Source organism: Leptonychotes weddellii, chromosome 12 (genome assembly GCF_054177405.1).
Source record: "Leptonychotes weddellii isolate Sample4059 chromosome 12, ASM5417740v2, whole genome shotgun sequence".
In the NCBI taxonomy this organism is placed as follows: Eukaryota; Metazoa; Chordata; class Mammalia; order Carnivora; family Phocidae; genus Leptonychotes; species Leptonychotes weddellii.
Window position 1 is genome coordinate 2,376,424 of NC_138380.1, and position 9,924 is coordinate 2,386,347.

The window sequence follows — 9,924 nt, forward strand, 5'->3', positions numbered from 1 at the left end:
CATTTAAAGAAAGCCTCACCAATTTTTTTCACTTCTCCAGAAAGAATTCATTAATTATACAGATCATCAAAATAACTGTCATTTAAAAACATCTTTGAAACTCAGCATTTCTAAACTTTTAAAAATCATGCTCCTTTCTCATAAACTTGAAATTCTAACTCCTTTTCTGTCATCTTATACATTTAGCTGTTGCCTCTAAATGTGACAGCATCTTACAACATTGAAAATGTTTTTGCAAACTACATTTACCTTCCCTCTCTCCTTAAAAGTCTGTTCTCCCTGTGGCATTGTAAGAACAATGCACAGTAAACGGAATAGCACCCATGAAAAGCTCCAGAAAAGCCCATCAGGCATGGAAATGGCCCATCGGCAAGAGGACTATCACCACTGGGAGAGTCCAAGAGAACTATCCTGGAGAACCGCGGGATCCAAGTCAACTCTTGGGAACACTGGGTCTGCCCAAGTTCTGAGAATCACGTAACAAGTTTAAAGACCAAGTCATAACACCTGGACTAGTGCTAGAGCGACCTTCGAGGGAACCTGTGGGTCTGCCTGCATGCAGGGCGTGGGGGCGGCAACGGGACGGGCCCTGGTGAGGGAGACTCAGGAAATGGACTGGTGAAGTGCTGGGTCTGGAAATGGGTGGGCTACCTGGATTCAATGCCAATCCTCTTGTTCCTCTGGCTGGTCTTGCAGCCCAGGGGAAGCCAGGTCAGAAGCCCAGAGAACTGAGCCAGAGCCCAGGGCAGGGTGTGAACCAAGGCTAAGGTCTAGTTACCAGCAAGCCACAACGGGAGACACTTCTGCTTTGCACAGATGCCCAGCCTCCGTACACGTGAGCCAACGCTCCGGACACAGCCCCTACGGCACAGTGACCAACGACTGCAGTGATCTGCCCAGGATTTCAATAAACCACCTTGGTAAAGCCAACGTGAGCCAGTCGAGGATTGATACCGTATGAGCACCGACTTCAGAGTAAGGGCCAATGGGCACTGGGGGCCCTGAGTCCCTCGGCACAATGGCCACAGTGGTCACTGGTGCCTTACATACTCCACACCAAGCTCTGTGCAGAGCCCCGACCACCTGAGCTCACGAACTCAAAGCACAGCAGGAGCACAAGACCCATTTCACAGCCAAGGAAACGGAAACTCAGGACATTAATTTGCCCACGATGACATCATTCTATTTTCTTTTAAATTTTATTTATTTTATGATTATCATTTTTTAAGTAGGCTCCACGCCCAGCGTGAAGCCCAGTGTGGGGCCTGAACTCACGACCCTGAGATCAAGACCTGAGCCCAGGGCAAGAGTTGGACGCCCAACCGACTGAGCCACCCAGGCGCTCCTATTTTTTTTTTTTTAAATCAAGAGATTTCAATACTCAAGAAAAACAAGTTAAAAGCTCCCAAAGGGTTCATTTTTTTCTTAACATGAAAATGAAACACGGGAAGTTTCAACCCATATGATATAAATCTTATCAAAATTACTAAATTTGGGGATTTTAAAAACCAGATTTTCTCTTGACTCAGACATGAAAACAATAGCCTACAGCCAACAGAACTGTGAATTCTGGAAACCATCACGTCATACACAAACTTCCATATTTCATACTTCATCCCCGTCTTTGGAAAATTTTCACTCTACCCGCTGTCTCAGCCAAAATGCAAAATCTCTACAGAGAAGGGCTTCTCCGGTAAGTCCTTGGTACAGGCACTCCATTTTCTCCTGCCCTACTTTCCTCTCTTGCAGCTCCGTCTGGCCGGCTCACGATTTCGGGAGATCTGCCCTGCACATGGCCCATGGACCATGTACCCACCCACATGTCCCACTTCTCCACACACCACCGAGTGCTGCTGGATAAAGCTGGAATCACTAAGAGTGTGGATTTCACTTTAATTGGCCTATCAATGTCCCTTGGCAGTTTCTCACCTACTGCCCAGGATACTCTGCCATCTCAGAGCATCTCCTGGTCCCTCCGCCCTCACGGCTCTGTCCTCCCTAATGCTCCTACCACGTAAGGTGCTTCCTCCTCTGGGCTGATAGGGACTCCCAGTCCTCTCACCCTGCAATGCTCTCTGCATCCTGTGTCCTATCTGCTTTCATTCCTCTCCATCTACATAGAACATTCTAGCATGAATAATGTGCTTGCTGCTAACGTTCACTCTATGATGACACTGGTCAGATTTTTCATTAAAAAGTAGGAACGGTACGCTAAATTATGACCAGGGTTGAAAGTATTACACTACTGATTTGTTGGCAAGCTTTCATCCTGAATTTGAGTCAGCAAAATTCAGGGCTCGTAACTCATGCACTGCATCAGTCGAGGAGCTGAAAAAACACAGACGCAGGGACACAGTTCAGAGAAGAGGATGGACAGAATAAAACGTACTTTCTTAGAAAGAGGGGGAGTCCTCGGGTTATTTCCACTCAGCCCTGAGGTCCTGTGTTGTACCAAGAGCTGGAAAGCAGCGGCATTCACTGTGGGAACTTCTTACAAACGTACCAACTGTTTCACCCACTCCAACAAAGGGGAGAGCAAAGTGTCATTTCTCCACGGTCCCGAGCCACTCCCGGACCAGCACTGCTGTTGCCTGCCTCAGGCAAGCCCCACCGGCACTCCTTTCCCGTGAGTGCCCTACAGGACCCAGTGTGCACAGCGTCTCCGTCCATGTCACCCACGCCTCGGATCGGAGGCACAAGTCGGGCCCAGGCAACTGCCTCTGGAGCTGGCACTCCTTCACGTGGGGACCAGCAGTTTCTCCTCACCTTCCATCCTGACTCTACTCATAATTACGGGAAGCGGAAAGAGGCTCCTGACTTTTCTGTCTTGACTAAAAACCATGGCTTTCTTCGTGATTTAGTAGGTGAAGGCCCAATACTTCCTGCTAGTTTTCGTGCCGGGCTTACATCATGCAGGGTTTACAGAGAACTGGAAAATACTCGGTTTCTTCTAAAATCTGTTGGAAGCGATAAATTCCACGACTGCGTTATACTGCCCCACGTCCCTCCCCTGCTGAGGAAGTCCCAGACAGGACTGGCCACATGGCTGCGACAACAGGGCTCTTCACAGCCTTCATTTTCTCCTTCCATTAGAGAGTTAATTTCAAGGCCTCCAAAAGATAGGTTTTCTCATTATAGATGAGGCAAAATGTAACTGGAAAAGTAGACTGGCTTCCCTTCCATTATAAGCAGAAGGTCTGCTAAGTTTTGATTTTGACTTTGCCACAGGTTGAGATCAGGGAAAGTACTCTCAACCCCCTTCATCCGTTTCTAAAAGGAAGCAGTTACTGAATTATGAGAATGAACTCAAAGAGAAACCAATGTGGTTAGTTTTCAACATTCCTGGGAGATTATTTTAAATATTCATAACTAGTTCTAAAGACATTTTTTGTATTAAACTGAAATACACTGGGATCATAAATCTTGCCCCCTTTAGAATTCTAATATTGTGATTTTCATCTCTTTCCAGACCTTCTTTCCTTTTACTAATTATCTATGTGCTGCCTGATTGCATTTAGACACAAGCATTCAAAGGTGAGCAATATGTAACGAGGCCCTCCCATACCCTTCCTTCGTCAGTCCCTGTTCAGCCAGAACCGGTCTTCCAGCTGGTCGTCTCTCCGAAAGGCGCTGGCTGGCAGAGGCTGAGCGAGCAGGTGGCAGCACCCGCCCTCCCATCACCTAGCACAGCCCTGAGCATGCAACCGAGCCTCTCTGGGCCTCCGTTCTCTTATCTAGAAAAGGCAGGGATACTGATGGGACCCGCTTCTCAGGGGAGGAGATGAGAGAACACGTTCAAAGTGCCTAGGACAGTACCCGGTGAGTAAGAGAAGTTCACAATGCCCGCCGCTACCGTCATCCATACGTGACGTTTCTGCAGACAGCATTCCATACCGTAAGCCTAACACAGAGCTGCTGACGAGCGCCATGTCTCCTCATACAGCGCAAAACAGACCAGCTCAGGCCCCCTTCCTGCAGTCTCACCCGACTCACAGAAGGAGGCTTCGCAGCGGAGCCGCCAACACCCCAGCAGGCCCACGCCTGTCGCACACCCACTCCACTGCTCTCTGCCCTTCGACTGACAGGCCCGGGAGGGGTGAGACCATGGTCTCTTTTATTCACCAATGCATTTTCATGCTTGGCACAGGGCCTGGTACACGACGTTTACAGGTATTTAACAAATGAATAAACTGCCTATTTCTAATAGCAAGGAAATCCCAGCCCCACATTTGAATCTAAAACACTACAGTGGGTTAAACCCTGGCTGCCCACAGAGCACACAGACAGTAGATGGCTGAGTGCTCTAGGACGGACATAAGGGAGGCTGGAATAGACCGACGAGGCACTGGGCAGCGAGCCCCGGAGGCTCTTGGGCCGAGCAGACTGAGAACATACACAGCGCACCAGGACCAAAGAGAAGCCAACATCAACAGAATCCAGTTCTCTGACTTAACTGTAGGATAGAAATCATTTTAACTTGCTCTACTGTGATGTAAAATAGAGGAAAAGTGAGATGAACAGGGACTCCTCCATCCTGCAACCATCCCCCTATTTTCAGAGAACAGAAAATGAAGAATGAAAATTAGACGGACGGTCTGTGGGCTATCCTTCCAACGCTGCTGTTTTAAGGAGCACAGCCCAGGCCAGTTTCCTTCTGGGCTGTAGACTGAACTTAAGAATCATACACCCGTGGGGCACCTGGGTGGCTCAGTCATTAAGCGTCTGCCTTCAGCTCAGGTCATGATCTCAGGGTCCTGGGATCGAGCCCAGTGTCAGGCTCCCTGCTCAGCGAGGGGAGCTTGCTTCTCCCTCTGCCTCTGCCTCTCTCTCATGCTCTCTCTCTCAAATAAATAAATAAATCTTAAAAAAAAAAATCATACACCTGTAAGATGCAGGATACTCATATAAACCACACAGAAGAACCAGAGTAAAATGAAAAGTAAGTAAATAAATAACCACTTCATTTTACCCAAATGGTAGTACTTAGCAATAATCGTGCACCACACATATGATAACAAGGCATTTTTACAGGGTCAACCCTAAAAGTAAATACAGATTGACAAGTTAGAACTATACTCCTTCAGCCAGAAAATACTCAAGGAAGAGTAAAATAAAACATGGTGGGAGCAAGTCTGCATAATGGCAAACCTGACCATAACTACCCTAACAGCATGATAAATGTATCCATAAATAAAATGTAAATATGTAAAAATATAAAGCCATTTGTAAAACGTAAAAAACTAAACCAAAAATTATATAATACAAAAATAAATGCCATTTCTAGAACTGAGGCAAATCTGGATAGATCTATATGGCAATTTGTCCAAGTTCAAAGAAGTCAATAAGAAAAAGTGAATGTAATTATCTTGTTAATGTCGCAGGATGCTCATGAAATACAAATCCGTTATTTATGAGGCTATTTGGCTTTATATAAAAATTAGCCGCCTTCCTCCCCACCAAGGACACAGACCCCTGATGTTCCCGTCTGTGCCCACATCTTCTTCCTGAGCACCAGCCAGGCTACCTTTCCCAGCCAGTCCTGCAAGGCAATGTGGCTGGCCACGTGACCACGCCTCAGCCGACAGCATGTGAGCAGAAGTGATGCAGGCCAGTTCCAGACCTGGCCAGTTCCAAACAAACTCCCAGGACTGACCCTCACCCTTTCCCCACCATACAGAGGCCTGTGGGGCCCAGAGGAAGGAGCCCAGAGGGCGAGGTGAGTGAGAAGAACACTTCGCAGTACCGAGCCCCTACAGGCTCAGGGCTGGTCAGTCACTGCACTCCAGCTGATCCTCCTGTGCTGGACACTCTGGGGCCATCACCAGGTCCCCTTTGCATGCAGGCGCCGCAGGCCCCAACTGTTGCAAATGCTGTCCTGGCCAATGGGTGCTGCTCCTCCAAGACCTGCCTGTGACAGTCCATGGCCCACTGCCCCAGAGTGGACAACTCTGAGGGAGGGCTTATGCTCCAGAGGCCCCCCTCCCACTCGACCCCCCCAAGGATCAGGCCAGGGCCAGAATCTTTGACCTGAAACTATATAGTAGCCCAGTTCCACCCCCTTCCATCCCCAGCGCCCTTACCTAATCCTGTGCCCCCAAATCCCCATCTTGGGCTCTGCTCCTGCTGACCCAAGGTTACCGCCCACCCTATATACTGCTGCTAGCTAACTCTGCAGGGGACTCCTCTGCTAACTCCTTCAATCCCTAAAATGCCCTATGAGGTAGGGATTCTGCTCACAGAATCTTGTGAGCATTTCAATATCTCACACCCAGTACACGGCTAGAAAGTGGCAGAGCCTGGACTCACTCCCGGGTCACCCATCTCCACAGCACACGTATTCACCCACTGTGCTTGTTAGGAACAGTTATTTCATGTTCCGTCGTCTGTCTCGCTGTTTCATTATCACATATGTATACGTAATTGTGTGAGAGTATGTGAGTGCTGTGGAGTCAAAAAAAAACAATAAATACTAAATCAAGTCTAGAGTCAGACAGCCATGGAAATTCCACAGCTGGCCTGAATGGTAAGAGAAATTAGCAGTTCTTATCTGATCAACCTATGAGAAACTGATAAAGGAGGCAGGACCAGAGATGTTATCTACAATTTAGAAGAAAGCGCTGACTCAAGTTGAGTAAACAAGGAAATTTCTGGCTTTGGTATTTTGTCCAATAGAATAAGAATGGAAGAAGAGGGTTTTGCCAGAATAACCTTGAAACCACAGGCTGACACCAGCCAGGTGTGATAACCTGGGGCAGCCAGGCGGAGGGCAGTGAGCACCAGGCAGGCCTGATTAAGGTGCATCGACCAGGCCCAACGACGCTGGCGGGGGGAGAAAGAGCTTTATTGACACCTGCATCAAATCCGACCAGAAAGAAGCCCATTTCCAAGACGTCAAATGCCTGCGTAAGGGCCAGAGGGTAGGAAGATTAGAAAAAAGGGGCAGATAATTACAAGATATTATTCAGAAAGAAAGTCAGTGGCTGATACATGAAATGAAGCAGAGTGACAAATAGTTACTTCTCCAGAGGTAGCAGATCACGACAGACACAAGGGAGAAATCATCTGGGGAAGACACACAGGCCCCTCACTGCGTCCACTGGCCTCAACGGATAACAGAACCTGAGAATTTGAATACTTACATGAACTTTAAAATTTTTAAGCTTTAAGATCCTAAAAGCTTCTTATTGACTATCATCAGTATTGCCTTTTTGAAACAGAAATTAAACAATTAGCAGGAATCATGAAGCTCACGGTGCCATTTTCCTCACTGGTTTCTATTTCACTTTGAACAGAGGTCACTTTTTTTCCCTTTATTTACATGAATTCCGGCCGTAAGTTTTAGCCATGTGGAAACGATTGCTAATTGCTTACCACCTAGTATAAATTCTCACTCCTTCCTAAGTAATAAAAGGGCCGCACTGCCCACCTAAAAATCCTTGAACTTGTCACAAGGGTAGCCGTGTGACTAGGTTCTGACCAACAAGACTTCGCTGGCATTGTGGGATGGGGGCCCTCGGGAGGCTCCTTAGGGGCTGCCTCAGGTGGTACACACCTTTCGTCCCCATCCTTCCTCCTCTTTTGGCCTGGAATTTGGGTAGAAAAATATACGGGTCCCTGTAACATCACAGAATTGCTATACCAACCCAGAACTTTCTCGTTTTTATGCAAAAAGTAAAGACACTTGGTTTAAGTCACTGTTAAGTGAGTTTTCTGTCATGTGCAGCCTCATTCACACCCTGACCCCGAACCAGTCAAGTACAACACCGTATCTTTCACAAACACGGTGCCAAGAAACAGGCACAACAAACAACTTTCCCTTTAAGGGATGAAGAAACTCAGGTTTAGAGAGTTAAAAGTGGATTAGCCCACATTCCACTGTCCACACAGAACTCAGGACACGAAGGCCCATTTTCGGACTCTTGCTTTATGAAGTGCTCTTTCTGCTGTCACACACTGCTTTCGTCTGTGACCAATGTGTCTTCAGGTAATGCTGAATAAGCCATGGTTCCAGGCTGGCATTCCCCACCTTGGAGGCTCTCCTGACGGGAGCATTCATTTAAGAACTTCTATCATTTCACGGGTATAAAAGATAATAAATTACCAATTCCCTCCACCAAATGCACAATTATTTTAAGACTGTTAGTGAACTGTGAATACATCATTTAACAGAACTTTCAGTACTAATTCGTCTGCCTTTTGAAAGAAAAGGCTACCTTAATCCTTTCAACTAATTGCTCTATTTTGCTTTTCTTTATATCCCTTTAAGAGTCTAAGGTAAAAAAATTATGATTCTCATACAAACCGCACTCTCACGTGTTCCGCATCTCTTGTTAATTACATGATGTTATCTGTGTTAATCCTACTCAGGAAGAACTGACAACTTCAACCACAAAAAAAAAGATGAGAACTCTGCATAAATTGCTTAGCCCAAAGTTAATCGTATAATGCAGAGAATAAAGAGGCTCTAACAGCTATTGTATGACTTATCAGCTTCCCTAACAGGGTCACTTGGTATATTTTAATAAGACTAATTAAATACCTTAACAATGTCATTGAAACTTCATGAATCTTTCAATGAATTACAACCTTCCTTTACAGCATGTTTTCATTTATTAATCTCACTTAAAATGCAAAGAACTATATGAGACCAACAGACACTTAAGAACGCCTCTCAGTTAATTCTGATTAAATGTGGGTTAAATGCAGAGAATAAAGACCACTAGTGACCCCTGACATAATTAAAATTATGCTCTTCTATCACAATATTAATCCTCTTATTTTAGTATTTTCATAGATCTTTTTTCTTTCACATTGTGCCTTGCTTAATACCTATTTTTGTATTGGGAGATGCTTTCTAAACATTCTGAAGAAGCACATACCCAGGGCTGAGCACCAGCCTTCACAGATGGGGGGCAGACCCCACATGGACTTAAATACATGAAGATAATGGTATTGCCTCAAGCAGTGAAGCCAGAGCACATAGTACACATTATAACATCTTTAACTTAGTACAAAACCCTGCTCTTGATGAACATACTGAAGCCTATTTGTTTCTTATTTCATACAATGAAAAGCCCTTTATCCCTGCACCTTGCCCCTCCTGTTGTCCTCCCCAAACAATCCCACCCAAGCACAGTACCAGCCCTCCCAGCTCTTACTGACAGTCACAATCTTTTTTTTTTTTTAGATTTGAATTGCATTTATTTTATTATGTTATGTTAATCACCACACATTACATCATTAGTTTTTGATGTAGTGATCCAAGATTCACTGTTTTCATATAACACCCCGTGCTCCATGCAGAACGTGCCCTCCTTAATACCCATCACCAGGCTAACCCACTCCCCCACCCCCTCCCCTCTAGAACCCTCAGTTTGTTTGTCAGAGTCCATAGTCTCTCATGGTACGTCTCCCCCTCCGAATCCCCCCCCTTCATTTTTCCCTTCCTGCTACCTTTTTTTTTTTTTTTAACATATAATGTATTATTTGTTTCAGAGGTACAGGTCTGTGATAATTCACAGCGCTCACCAAAGCACAAACTTAAATACAGTTCGGATCCAATCTGCCAGTTTACTCATGTGCATTTTAATACTCAGAGAGAAATGGGCAGGTACACCATGACTAAGAGACTCGGACTGGCACGGCTGCAACCCCATCTCCTGCACCCAGTTATGTGAACTTGAGCAACTGAATCTTTCCAAGACTCAGTTTCCCCATCTGTAAACTGGAGAAAATGTTCCCTTCACGTGGCTGTTGAACACAAGCTCCGAGCAAACTTTACGACACAGTAAGCACTCAGTAATTGTTTCCTTTCCCAATGATTTTCAACAGTACATGCTCGAAGAAGACTATTTCCTCACTCAAAAAAGGATGGAGCAGCAGCTCTACCAACTAAGAGCACAGTCTGTTTAAAAATTCTCATCT

General features: G+C 45.8%; 1 protein-coding gene across 12 annotated transcripts in view; it reads right to left on the reverse strand.

Annotated features, from left to right (window-relative positions):
* The window catches only part of RBM33 (RNA binding motif protein 33), a 125,361-nt gene that overhangs the window by 45,509 nt on the left and 69,928 nt on the right, over window positions 1-9,924 (reverse strand). The gene's annotated exons all lie outside the window — the stretch shown is intronic.